The sequence below is a fragment of the Poecilia formosa genome, unplaced genomic scaffold (assembly GCF_000485575.1).
Source record: "Poecilia formosa unplaced genomic scaffold, Poecilia_formosa-5.1.2 Scaffold22, whole genome shotgun sequence".
Taxonomy (NCBI): Eukaryota; Metazoa; Chordata; class Actinopteri; order Cyprinodontiformes; family Poeciliidae; genus Poecilia; species Poecilia formosa.
Window position 1 is genome coordinate 204235 of NW_006799961.1, and position 14257 is coordinate 218491.

Sequence of the window (14257 nt, forward strand, 5' to 3'; positions counted from 1 at the left end):
TCAGTGAGAGGGCATATTTTCTACGTCCCCGTTGGTGGTTATGATTGGCCGAATGTGTTTGCAAGGTGTGGGCTGACCTGGGACATGATATGGCAGAAAACAGCATGACAGATGGCCTGTTTGACAGAAGGAATATGGGGTCTTGGCTACGGTCAACTAAGGATTGGCACGAAAGCACTGAACTTGGCCGGCTGTTGGCGTCTCCTCCTTCAATCGCTCTTTACAGTCACTAATAACATGCACATAATTCATTGCCAGTGCAAGAGCTTACAGTCGGTACACAAAACGACAAATAAACAGAAATGAGAGAGAATGCGTCGGAATAATTAATGTCTTTGAACCTACAGCGCAATGTTAGAATATTGAGACCCTGCGAACGTCTCCGTGTTTTGCAATTTGAGAACCACAAACGTCGACTAACCATTTTATTTATATTTTATTGAACTTTTATGTAGGAGATCAACAGAAAATGGTGAATAAGTTGAAGGAAAATGATAGTTTAATTTTCAGAATCTGCAACTACTGCAACAAGTCTTTAGCTACAAGTCTCTACTTACTTTTTGCATGTTGAGGTGTGACCTACTGCCTGTTTGGGTTTACTAAGTAATTTAAGCTTAGATTGGACAGTGCAAGTCAGTGAACATCAGTTTTTGAGCCTTGCAAAAAGAAAATCTCAATTAGATTTACCGTAGGTCGAGGTCAGGGGGTCTAAAATCTGCAGCTCCAGAGCCTATTATGGCTCTCTGACCTCTACACTGTGACTCTGACAAAAATCAAATCTGAATTGTTTTTAATTCAAAGGCTATAAGAAAGGATGGCTTTTGTTCTGTCTGTTTTTATGCTTTATCTGTATAGAGCATCTACAAGAGAATGGGTTCAATAGTGCAAGGCTTTTAAAAGTAAATTAATGTTTTTCATTTACAAAGTAGATGCTTTGTATTTCAAGTGGGCTGCTTACATTCCTGTGTTTTTTTTCTTTCTTTTGCAAAAGTTTACTGATTCTTTTTTGTTATATTTATTTTTGCAATAGAGGAGCAAAATTTTTATTGAAAAGTTTGCTGACCCCTAGTCCAGACTTTTCCAATACACAAATACGCTCTAATTGAAGTCATCCTGTTGAGAATATGGCTGTATGTGAAGGTTGTTGTTGACAAAATTAACAAAAATATTTACATCGTTTTACTTATTTTTTTTTTGGGTTGAAATAAATTCAGCGAGAGTCATCGACTCGGTGCAGAAACCGGCAAGATGAAACCCAGCATAGGGACATGATTTATGGCGATAAGGTGAACTGTGGGGAGGCTTCTGCCCAGCAATACAACAACATACACAACTCCAAAGACCTGAGAGCAGCCGTATCTTTGTCTCCATCCGTCTCATGGCTCCAATCATGGGCTAATGTACCGTCATCCATCTGTGTGTCTGATGGCGCGTTCAAAGCCACTCCATTGTTTTTACTGATGAATTCTGCTCACTGTGTGGAGCCAGGCTACTAAAGCCTCATTCTGAAGTTGAGCTGGAGCTCTGTGAGTTTGGCCATGAGGGAGTAAAACATCTATTGTGAAAGAGAGCAAGCCATGCAGCGTAAAAGGGAGAGAAATTCAATTGATGCGAGGAGAGAGAAAAAAAAAAAGTTCTGGAGGTCACGGCGCTTAGAATGAATGAAAGTATACACACAATTGAGTTGATTTTTCTAGTGCAAAGTCAATTCTGGTAGTGCTCACACAAACCGTCTTTCTTTCGGCAAGATATCTTTATTCCTAAATCATGGATGCCTTTAGCTTGACATATCTTCAGCCAGTCTGCTTTAATATCCAGCATATCTGCTCTCTCTCCCTGCATCCACCACAGATAAGGAAAGGTTCCCCTACGCGTTTCCCAGAGTTGCAGAGAGGCCACTTGAAATGTAAATCTCAGCTTTACTTCCCCCATGTGGGCAGCAGCATTTTTATGAAAATGACCTGATTTGAATTTAGATGTGGGTACACGGGAGCAGAGGCATCCACAAAGGCACGTTCCTGTTTAACACAGAGTCGCATTAACAAGCTGCTGGTGACGCCGCTGTGTGTCCATCAAAGAGACAGAAACAAGCTGTCTGTCAAAGCCTCGATGCTGCGGGTCTTTCCAGCTTGATGGCGAGGTGTTCATTTCAGAGCATTCAATCATTAGAGGATGAACGGCATCCGGAGATCTCGCCGTTGGAACACGCAGCGTCGCATCCGGCCGACGCCGCCGTTCTTCTATTGCCGTAGGCCCTATTAGAAACGGCACGGCGACGTCTACGGAATTTCAACGTGTTCATTTGCACGGTTTTTGACGGCGTGCGATTGTGAAGCGGGAGGGAAATGCTGCACGGCTTTCGAGCTTGTTCGTCAAGTGAAAATCTGAAAAGATTGGTGTGGATTTGCGTCAGTCTTTTACAGCACCAACCTTGATGGCAATACAGCAGAGCTGCAAGGATTTTGTGGCGTCTCTCTGCCAGCTTTATAGATGCAGACTGTTACATTTTTTTGCTCGTTCTTCTTGAGCAAAACAGCTCAGGGTCAGTCAGACAGGATGAAGAGCTAAGCCTCATTGTTAGCTTTCTCTGTTTTCTTGAACCCTTCGTTGTTTATTCCAGGTGACACCGGTCCAGAGTGGCGCTTGTTCACCACAGATTTTGTGAATTGACTACAGGTCTGGACGTTGCAGGGTCATTCCAACGCGTCGCTATAACTTGATTTAAAACTATTTGATTGGAAGTGAACGTGTAGTCACATGGAGTGGCAGTATGTTTAGGGTGTTTTTCCTCTAACAGTTTTTCCTTACTTTGTTTTCATGTCCACCCTGCCCACATCAACTAGTGACCAGCCCTCCTGCTCTTGCTAAAGAACAGCATCTCCGCAGATGCAGCCACTATTTCACAGTGGTGGTGGTGTGGGGGGGGGTGATGTGTTCAGGGTTGTGTGTGGTGCTAGCTTTCCAGTATTGTACATGTAGACCAGAAAGTTCAACCTCGGTCTTGTCTGACAAGAACACATTCGTCCAAACTGCAAACAACATTTTTTTTTTTAGAAATTTTAAAAAAATATATTTTTGTATTATTCTTGCCTCTCTTCCTTGAAGTCAGATTTGTGAAATGCCACAATAAAAGTTGTTTTTGTTGACTTCTAAAAGCAACTGTGGGCTCTAAGGGGTTTAAATATTCACATTTGTGACTTTGAGTGGCCCTTTTGTAACGAATGCGTGATCTAAATCATCCAGTTTTAGCCCTGGTTGTATCTTTAGCAAAATCTTCCTCCTGTTTTCGTCGTCTGCGCCCTGTATTGAAGGACGTACCCACAGCATGATGCTCCCATCACCATGTTCCACAGTGGTTGTGGTGTTTTCTGGTTTTCGTTTTCAGCCTCACTTAAAATTTAACATATAGAACATGCCTCTGTTTTCATCTGACCAGAGGGCGGCTGTTGTAGATATGCGCGAAAGACTAACTTCTCTAATAATATTTAATTTTTTTTTATTTAAAAAAAGAACATTTATTCATCTGAACATGCGCGCAGTGCATGTTCAGATGAATATGAAGCTTTTCTCCGCTCTACAGCACCAACGCACACCATTCTTTAACACTCCCGGGGTTCCATGAAGCGTTCCCATGGTGCTGACCTTTAACCAGATTAAATGTGACTTTGCTCTCAATATATCACAATAAAAATCTGGCTTAACAAATATCCGTCAATCCACTTGTTGCTCCATCGTTGTAAGGTCTTCACTTATTTTCCTCTCCACCTGCAGGACAGCTGTGCGTCGCTGCCACGTCTCTCCTCCCCGCCGGAGTGGACGCGCGAAGTGGGGGCGCAGTGCTCAGCTAACAAAAACCTTGCTCCTGAGCTGCGCAGCTTTAACTGAAAGCAGCATTGTGGACACAGCGCCCACCTCCGCTCCTCTGGCTGTGGGTTTTTTTTTTCTTCTTCTTCTTTTCTTTGCACAAGCAGCCATTATAGCTGAGATATAAAAGTTTTTTTTTTCTTTTCGTCTTCTTTTTTGTTGCGTTTTCAAGGTGCAAGTGCTCCTTTTGATTAAAAGCCGAACGCGACACGGAGTGAAGGCATTCGGTGCGTGGCGCAGCGCGACAGTGCGGTGTCCGATTACGAACCACCGTGCGCCGGGCGGCTTGGTCCCGGTGAGCGCTTCCCCGTGGGGGCAGAAATAGCACACTTGGCTCCGGAGGGACGAGACAGAGCACAGAGGAATCCCAGTAGAGACACAAGGAGTTTTCTTTTTTTGTTGTTTTTTTATTATTATTATTATTTTTTTAATTACAATTATTTTTGAACGTGGTCGTCAGTCGCAGAGACAAATAAGCTGTAAGGATATTTCATCTCCAGCTCCTCTTCATTTCCAGTTACCGTCCACCTCTCTTCTCACCGGGACAAGACACGCAGTTTGGCTCAGTGCTAGATGAACGGGAGTTGGGCACTTTACTTGGTAAGAGACGAAAACATCATCATCATGTTGCGCTGATTTATACGTGTCTGCTTCATTGCTAGCATTTAAAACAATTTTGAGCATTCTCACGTGGATTGTCCATCCGTTTCCTGCTAAATACGCTCCCGGTTTGGTTTGATCACTAAAGGGCGATTTCAAGTCAACTTCAGATTTACTGAGGACATCCTGTTGCTTATATAGGGATGCGCCGGCTTAGAGCACCGAACGTAACACCCGTAACAAAGATAATCAGTTTTAGAAGTTTTTTTTTTTTCGTCATGCCCTTCAATTACTGACCACATGGTGGTGCTGGCAGAGTGCAGCCATCACCACTATAGAAGCTGAAGTCGACTCAATAACACACTCACAGCTCTGTCTGGCTCCCCCCCCTCTTCAACTCACATCTTAATTCTTAAGTTGTTGGTTTAAACAGCATTGGTAGGTTGGAGTCAACTCGTATTTCCTCCCATGTAGAACCAACTTATAATGAACGTGACTGCAAGAGAAACGTGTTCAGTTGCCTAAACTCCAAATTTAGCTAAAAAGTCAATTGGGATATATTCAGTCCAAATGCCCTTGTAGATATAGCACAACATGGTCAAGGTGATCATATAATGGAAAAAGTTACCCACCAACTGATTGCATCAATCAGTTGGTGGGTAACTTTGCATTCATCCCTCCTCCCTAGAAGGGATCTTCCTACCTTGTATTTAGTAGTTTTTTGTTTTTGTTTTTTTTTTTTCTGTTATGCTCTTTGGTTATGATCTCACCCACCATTACTCAATAAAATAAAGGCAACGTCAAATTGAGGAGAACCAGTATAAAATATATGTCACAGAGGATAAATGAAAAAAAGGAATTAAATATCAAATAGCTGTTTACTCTTTGATTTTTTTTTTCAGCATCTGAACATGCATTTTAGTTAAATAAATATTAAATAGTTCTGTTTTCATTTGAGCAGGTTTAATTTTTTTGAAACCATTGTTGGATAAAACTTAAACAAATATCTTAAATACGTTTCAGCAGTAAAAAGCGCATAGTAAATTGAGAAAAGCTAAAAATGATAGCTGCTATGCTTTGCTACACATTCTGGTCCGTTTCTGCTATCTAAAAGCTACACTTATTTTGTTTTTGTTTAGGTTTTCAGTTTTATTTTGCTTTGAAACATACTTAAGTATGTGCTTTAATATGACATTAAATAAAAAAAAAAAAACCGAACTTCCTTTTAAATATAAATTTAATCTGTTTTTGCAAAATTTGTCAATCGATAAAGTAAATCAAGTTTTATGGGTTAGAAGTCGAACAGGATTGAGTGCCCCCACTGAAAGACAGATTCGGTGCAAATAAGTGCACGTATTTTGTGCTTATTTGCAACTACTGCATTCCTTCTGAGCACCTCAAAGTTGTCAAATTATTATGTTCTAGCAAAAAAGCTGCCCTTGAATTTGTTAACTTGTGGTTTTGCTAAACTATTCAGGGCAGAATGAAAGTTTCATTCCGGCATTTCTCAGCCTGCGAATTTGAGTTTAAGAGTGCGATTCACGTGTCTAAAAAGCCCCATTGATGCAGCCTTCAGAAACTCTTTGGGGAGATCAGCGAGAAAATGTTAAATTAAAGGAGATAATGCATATAAATGAAATGCTGTGCATCCATTTGTGCACAGCTGCCCTGCGGCTTTGTCCCCACAGCAGTGCTCATTGCTCAGCGGCGTATAATTGAATGGATATAACTGTTTACTATATCATTTATGACCGATTGTTTTGCAGACCTGAGGCAAGCACCTTGTAACTTGAACATGATTACTGAGTATGAGTGCAGAGCCCTCAGCAGCCTTCTTTTGGGGATTCGGTTTTCATTTTTTTTCTCCTTTTGTTTTGATCACGGTATTAGGCTTGATACCATGAACTGTTTAATCTAATCTTAAAGGCTCAGATCCATCACAGTGTTTATCCCTGATCCCTTCTGTCAGCACACTGTGCTCACCGATAGAAACACGTAACCCATGTCTGGACGGGATCCGGCTGCCTCTCAAAGCACAAAAATATTACTCTTAGGTAAATTGTTTGCTCTGAATTGCCCCCCCCTCCCAGGTATGAGTGTGTGTGTATAGTTGTTTGTCCTGTGTTGCCCTCTGATGCACTTGCGACCTGTCCCAAGGTAAAGCTCGTCTCTTGGTTTGGGGATGGGCCTAACCCCCCCTTGACCCTTTACTGATAAACGGGTTTAGACAATGGAGAGATGGATGGAGGTCTAGAAGGCAAAATTATTTTCACTCAGTGTCTGGACTGTGAATGCTGAAATTCTTTGGGAATATTGAAAACAAGAACAAAGACTGAATAGAGTTAGAGTGTGATTACATCCATTTTCAGAAGACAGTTTCAGTTTATATCGGCGGTGAGCTTGTTTAAAAATAAGCCAAACCGCAGAGTTGAAAATAATTAGAAAAACCTGATGCTCTCAGATTTGATTACATTTCGGTTTTTTCCAAAAAAAAATAAATGGAGTGAATAGTTTTGGCAAGTCTGATGTGAATTTTGAGACATTTTGGAGGCGGAAAATTGCGCGTGCGCTCATAACTACATAAACACCACCACGATTTATCCACTCAAATTGAAACTGGCACACTTAACAACTGCAAAACATTGTCTTCCCCGAGTACGCGGTCGCATCTTCCTGAGTTCGTAGTGAAGAACGCTGTTTGACCAGCAGCGCTGATATTTGCTTTGCGATGGCAGACTGCCCTAGCACTGACACCAGCACCAACACAGCAATTAGCCCTAGCCAGGACGAACTCTGTGATGAAAATGATCCCGGCGGCCCCGGCAGCCCACACGGTAACTATGGAAACCCACGGAATGACAAGCCAATTGTTGTTGACCTTTGTGATCCGGTGTCTCAATGGGGGTCCGGCCCTGCTGAGAGTGAGAGTAAAAGGCATAATCATGCACATGTAAACTAAACAGTCATTACCCTATGGCCCCAGAGTGTTCTTCTTTTGAGAGCCTTTTGGTTAATTATTTATCTGGCACCAACAAAGTAGATGTTTTTTAGGATGGCTGCTGTCTGTTCACTCTGCCTTCACAAAGAATTTGACTTTATTGGCTGAGAATTGCATGACAGAACGGATTTTTACTAAATTTCTCCCAGTAGGCGAATTATTCCTCCTATGCAAGTAAACTCAGAGCCTCAAACAATAGTTGAAGTGGTTTCTGTTGCTTCCTGCTGGGTTTTGTCCTCACATTACCCAGAGGTATTTATACATCACAGCCACTTTGTCATCATTTAATTCCTCCCTTCTTTCTTTCTCCTGACACTTGCAGTTTCAGGCTTGGTGGGGACCCATACAGTGCCTTGCAAACTTTTTATTTTTTTTATTTTTTTATTTTGGTTTGTTAAAACAACACAATTCTATGTATTTTATAAAATCTACAAACCTTTGGGATTCATTTGTCTTCAGCCCCCTGAGTTGGTATTATGCAGAACCACATTTCTTGTCTTTTTTTTCTTTTTTTTTTAAGTTTAACAAGATCAGATGGCGAGGAACATTGATTTTTCAAATCTTTCCACAGATTCCCGGTTGGATTTAAGTCTAGACTTTGACTGGGCCAATCAATCACATAAAAATACTTATCAACCATTACATGTATTAATCATATTATATCATATAAAAAGTTCAACAGGTATGGTTTTTGTTTTGATCTTAATCCCATTTTTTTTTTTCTGTTTAAGTCTATAGCACTGAGTTTTGCTTCCTTCCTGATTTATTTCCACATAAATGAGAAAGTTGCAACGGTGTGTGCAAACATTTTACCCCCTTCCTTTTATTTCTGCTATTGTCTGTCATTTTGAGAGATGGTATGGTGTTTCTATGGCAACTCGAAGGTTTCCCACAGTGAATTTGAGAGCCTGTCCGTCACAAAGGAAATGAAAGTTAGTCATTCACTGCATTTCTGTCTTTCATCGCCGAAGAGGAAATTATCACACGGCAACAACACAACATCTGCTGTTTATCCACACGAACCCGACATGACACTACACTTGAAACCAGATGTTTACATACACTGTTGGAAGGACGCATAAGCCTTTTCCACAATCCTGCGAAATCCTAAGGAAAGGTATGTGCTTCTGACTTTGCAGAAAGTGATGAAAAAAGGCAGTTTTGTAGAATTTAGTTAGAAACCAAGACCTAAAACAGAAAAAAAACTTTAATCTGATTTAATTTCAGACATTGAGGGGAGGGGGGGGGAAAGGGATGCGTACCTGTGCACAGTGTATGCAAACGTCTGATTTCAGCATCATCAATAGTGTTCCATCACCTTCTCTCGGGGCTGGTCCTTAATGATTTGGCATTTTTACAGAATAATGAAATTTAGTGAAGCTATCAAAGAGGAGAAACTTTCAGAATTGCATCAGACATGAGCAAGAGGTGGGACTGACATGATGAAAAGTGCTCACGTATCAGACAAAACACGCACGCAGCAGTTCTCTGATGGGACGCATCCTTGTTGAACAGGCGGGGGGGGAAGCGCTGTAATTTCACACTGCATGTTAAACAGCACAAGAGCAGGTGTTGGAAATTTGACTTCGGAGACAGAGGAAGAGAAAACGCAGGCAGGTGACACACACACAGTCCTAGACCTGCTATTATTATTATTATTATTATTATTATTATTATTGCCGTTGGGCTTGAGCGCGAATATCTGCGATTTTGAGTGAAACATCCAGTTTTCATGTCGGCACGTCAGAGGGAATTATCTCCGCTGAGCCCGCCAGTCACTCGCCCTGCACTGCTACACTACATTAGCTCTGTCCTCTTTCTCCACTACACCCTCAAACTGAGCTCAAATAGCAAAAGGAGTCTGTCTTTTAACCATGACATGAGCACAGAACCAAAAAGAGGGACTGTATTTGGGTCACGATTAAGTAATCCCCAAAGCCTCTTTTTTTTTTTTTTTTTTTTTTTTTTTGCACTCGGGGATCAAGCTGCGAGGATGTTAGAAAGGTTAAAAGAAGAGAGATGGTGGCAAACTTTAGCGACAACAGAAGTGATTACTGTAAACTTTTTCTGTTGTTTTGACTTCATTTTCTTCTATATTTGTATCAGTATGAGGTAGGGAAGAGGGACAGGTGAAGAGGAACACAGGGGCAGTAAGAAGAGGGGGGATGAGGCGTGATGAGCGGGGGGGAGGGGGTGGTGCAGGGGAGAAGAGGTGAAAAGAGGATTTAAAATGAGAGAATCCAGGATGAAAAAGGGAAGATGCTTTGCCAGCCTTTGTTTATTGACTGATCGGGTGCTCTGGGGCCATTTGGATAGGGAAGTGAGTCATGAGTTTTCACCAAGCGCACAGGCAGACAGAGGGGGTTAGTACATGCTTTTTTTGTCTTTTTTTTTTTCTCTCCTCTGTGGGATGTCACCCTGTAGTAATTCTGTGAAAGATGAACGACTTTCAAGTAGGAATGAGAGGATCATTTGATAGCAGGGCTCAGCTCGTATAATTCTTTTGTAGGAGCCTCTTCATTTCACGCTGCGGCTCGCACCTCGGAGGTGAGAGTAAAACTGGACTGCCTCCTGTGAGACTTTAACACTCTCTGCTATGTATAGGCACAACTAAATTAACAGCCAGCTATTACTGAAGCAGGGGCTCAGCTTGTGTTTGCTTTTGGATTTTGTATATGAGCAGAGGAAGTGACTTGCCTGGAAACCTTTTAATGATTTTTGGTTGAGATGCTCTGATCTTTAATTTTAATGCCTTCCCCCCCCAAGGAAGAGCGGTTTGTCTTAAATATATAGACTTGTGCTTATCCTGGTGTCACAAACAAATATATAAAATGTCTCAGCTATGCTGCTACCATTTGCCTTCGGCTGCATTATTATTAAAAAGATTGATAATTACATTTTCTTTCTTGCTAGTGTCAATATTGTGTTACAGAGCTGATAAATCATCATGCAGACCGCTAAGAGTAAGGAGGAGGGAGATGCAACAGATATTAATATCAGGGGTTTAAAAAAAAAATATGGCTGTCACTTTGTCATCGGTCGAGTCTTTTCCATGTGCAACAGCAAACTTCTCATGTAGTAAATCCCTACACTGGAAATATGCTTTAAATTCAGGCTGCCAACGTTCCCCCAAATCATTATGCTCTATTACAGATGGACATGAAATCAAAACAATTGGATGAAACAGATTTCCATGTTCAGGCCTTCCTGTTCTATAAACCTCTAGATTTGTTGCCTTTGCAATTGTTACTCTTGCAGCCTGAGATGTCCTCCGCTGCTCTAAATGTTTGCAGAAAATACAAGACAGATCTCTGTTATATTGACTCTCTGTCCACAATAAGGCAGCACCGAAAAGGTGGCGTTGCACAGAAAGACTCACTCTGCCAGCAGCAGTCTGTCTGCTGACAACTTGTCAGCAAGCAAGGCAGCAAATGGCTCCTCAAAGTTGCTAAATTAATTCAGTACCTAATTTGCCTGGTTTACTATTTAGATGTACCTCTCTAAATGTTGCAAATAATGCATGGTTTACAACATTGTGGGAATGACAATGTGAGTTAAAACATCCCCCAAAAAATCTCTATTTCTTTTTATTGAATTTAAAAAATTTTTAAGAGTGCTAGTTAGATTTTTAAAACGGTGCTTTACTTTTCAATGGCAGGTAGCTGCATTGAGTACTAATGGCCAACATAGGGGTGCCACACAACCACTATGCTAAAGCTAAATCATAAATTGTGGGTCAGTGACTGAATGGAATGGCATCAGTTTTGGGTGTTGCACCAATATTGGATCTGATGGATCCAATCTGTACTTTTTAGGGTTTTATTTCTCTGTGGTGTTGCCTCCATTGCTTCTTATCTTAATTGAGTGCATCATTTTGGGATACAAAAAGTGCTTTTGATGTAATATGTTTAGAGCCATCCCGGCTTCGTGTTCTCTGTAGCAACACAAACAGCCAGAAAAGCTCTAATTTGATCAGTGAGAGGATATAAATACAGAAAATCCTTTAATCTTCAGCAAATGAAAACATTTATCTATGCTTTGAAATATTACGCAGGGCTTATCAGAGCAATATATACTGGGGAGAAAAAAAAAGAAGAAGAAAAAAGACGAGTTATAAGACGATACTTTACCCAGAAGATGAATGGAAAAAATAAAATCACAGAGGATGCCGAATTCTTTTTATCCTACCTCATGTGAAAGTTTGTGATAACATCAAAAAGATAAAACAGTCCACTACATGCATTTCAGCAAGGGAAAATAAAAAGAGATACTGGGAGAGATGAGGGGTGATATGAAGGCAAAGAGATAAGAACTTCGGTTTCCAAGACAAAAAGGGAAAGAATCTGATTCCTGAATGGAAAAGTAGAGGGTAGGAGGGAGAAAATCGAGGAGATAGAGATGGGGAGTGATGAGTAAACACCACATGGAGCAGGTCTGAGGGAAATAATTGTACATGGAGCTTCTCTCGATAGGAACCCGCCCAGTAGGTCCCTGAGTGAGCTGGTCAGTTGGATTCAGCTGTCAGTGGGAGAGGGAAAAGGACAGATAGGCAAAGAGTTTGGCCTGACAGGATGGTGGAGGGGAAGGAGAAAGAGAGAGAGGGAGAGAGATCAATTTTCTGAAACCTTTTTACTTGTATATTTTCTGTATGCACACTCAAGACATTCCCAAGTTTCTACACTGTCAATTCTCATAACTGTAGTCTGCTGGATTTTACTCTCTAGGCTTTGCACCTCAGCTCAAGTTGCTTTGCACCTGACCCTCAGGTCATTTTCCACTATTTTCCACTTTGGACTTTAGCCCTTAGGCATTTGAAAGTACTGGAGATTTGGAACTCTCTTGCTAATTCTTGGCCATGGTTCAGTGGCTATTTATTACGTATTTCTTTATTTTTATTCAAAGGAAGCTTGTCCACTTAAATAACTAGATATTAAACAAGTCTTTCCGATATTCGCTTTGGCAATACATTGTTGTCTTCCCATTAAACTTCTGCACATGTAAAAGATTATAGAGGAGTCTTCAAACTGCTAAGGCCGTGGCGTCATAGAACCTCTTTTCTACACTGAAAATAATATTGCAACCCTCAGGCTTCTGCTGCGACCCTTTGGATGATTTGCAATGTTTAAAACCAAGCTGGGTCCTTGTGAAAGACCAATCCAAAATTATGTATTTAACTTTCAATAAATTTATTAACCAAATACATTTAACAGATGAAAACGTTCAACATTCATTCTCCTTTTTAACATGTTGTCCCTTTTGCAACCTCTTCACATGCCATGCTCCCGTGAAACGTGTTGGTGGCACCGTCATGTTTTTCCTCAACATGGACTGATAATCTAGTCACAATAGGTGAGACGACGTGGGACGGAGCCAAATTCAAGGCAATGCTGGAAGAAAACTAGATTGAGACGGAGAAAACCTTGAGACTGGGACAACAACCATAAATATGCAGCCAGTAGGAGGATGATGATGATGATGATGTTGTTCAGATGAAAGTGTTTTCTCTTCTTTCTTCTTCCGTCTTCTTTTACTTTTTCTTCTAAAAAATAGATCAAGGCACTTTCTTGTGTAAAAATGACTAAAAGTCTAGACCTGTGGGAAGACTTGACACTCTCAATCCAGTTTTGATGCAGCCTGGAGCAATTTTGCGAATAAGAATGAAAATCACAGTGGACAAATACACCTTTTAGATATTTATTACTAAAAGCATCTTCGAAGCATGTCATTTTCTTTCCACTTGATAATTACGTGGCGTGTTGTGTTGGTCTGTCACATAAAATCCAAATAAAACTCATTGGAGATGCAGAAAATGTTAGCCTTGAAATTAAGAAGTGAAATACGCGGCCACATCTTTACATTTTTTGTGACGGCTTCTCAAAACAAAACAAGGAAAAACCAAAAAAAAAAAAAAAAAAAAAAAAAAAAAAAAAAAAAAAAAAAAAAAAAAGCATTTTGATTTCCAGAAACTTTCCTGCAATTGCAGCACGCTCTCAAGACATGAGACTCTCAAAGAGTCAAGCTCTTTGCCAGACCAGGGTGATTATGGTCTGGCGACTCCAAGACACAATGCTGCCTCAGTTCTGAAGGTGAAACCACATAGTGGACATGTGGTCTGATCCAAACCAACAGCGAATAATAAAGTATTCATTATTCCCTCTGAATACCTTTTCAGTCCATCTTAAATAAACAGGCAGGGGAAAAGGACGACCAGTTACGAACCGCGTGGCTTCCTGCCAACATCGAGCTTCTTGTTCTATACATTTAAGCCAGACTTGACTGTGATACATTTTTTTATGTGCGCATGACAGCAAGTGGTCATTTGGAGCTGAATGCTTTTGTGCATAAGTGGGAGGTTTGTTTCAAGGGATATTGTCTTATGGGAAATTAAGTCTAGCCAGGTACTGGGTTGGAGCAATAAGGACGTAAGCTGCGGCTGGAAACAATACAATAAATCTTTAGGTATTGCTGGCACTGCTCTTTGTTTCCATACACAGTCCAGGGTTGGTTAATGCAGTGGTTTCATTATGCTGTTTGTTAAAACAAGAGCGTTTACCTTCTTCTGCTAGAGCTCTGTAGAGTTCCTCTGACATTTCCTGGAGCCGTGAACTTTATTATTTCATCAGTGTTTGATCAAATACTATGCAAATTATTGATCTTGTTCTTCTGTGATTATTTAAATAACGACTATGAAAATACAAAAAAAATGCAGATCATATGAAGATACTAAACTCAGAATATTAACAATGTAACAACCAACTGAAAAACTTTACTTAGGATTAAGTAAAGTTGCAACAC

At 40.7% G+C, this 14257-nt stretch overlaps 1 protein-coding gene across 2 annotated transcripts in view; it reads left to right on the top strand.

Moving 5' to 3' along the window:
* The window catches only part of LOC103135213 (semaphorin-5A), a 119375-nt gene that overhangs the window by 6979 nt on the left and 98139 nt on the right, over nt 1-14257 (top strand). The window contains exon 1 of one of the 2 annotated variants that reach the window (XM_016669341.1): nt 3799-4464. The exons of the other annotated variant lie outside the window; for it this stretch is intronic. The gene's annotated coding sequence lies outside the window, so the exon portion shown is untranslated. Of the gene's footprint in view, nt 1-3798; nt 4465-14257 lie in introns of those variants that run through there. 2 annotated transcript variants of the gene reach the window in all.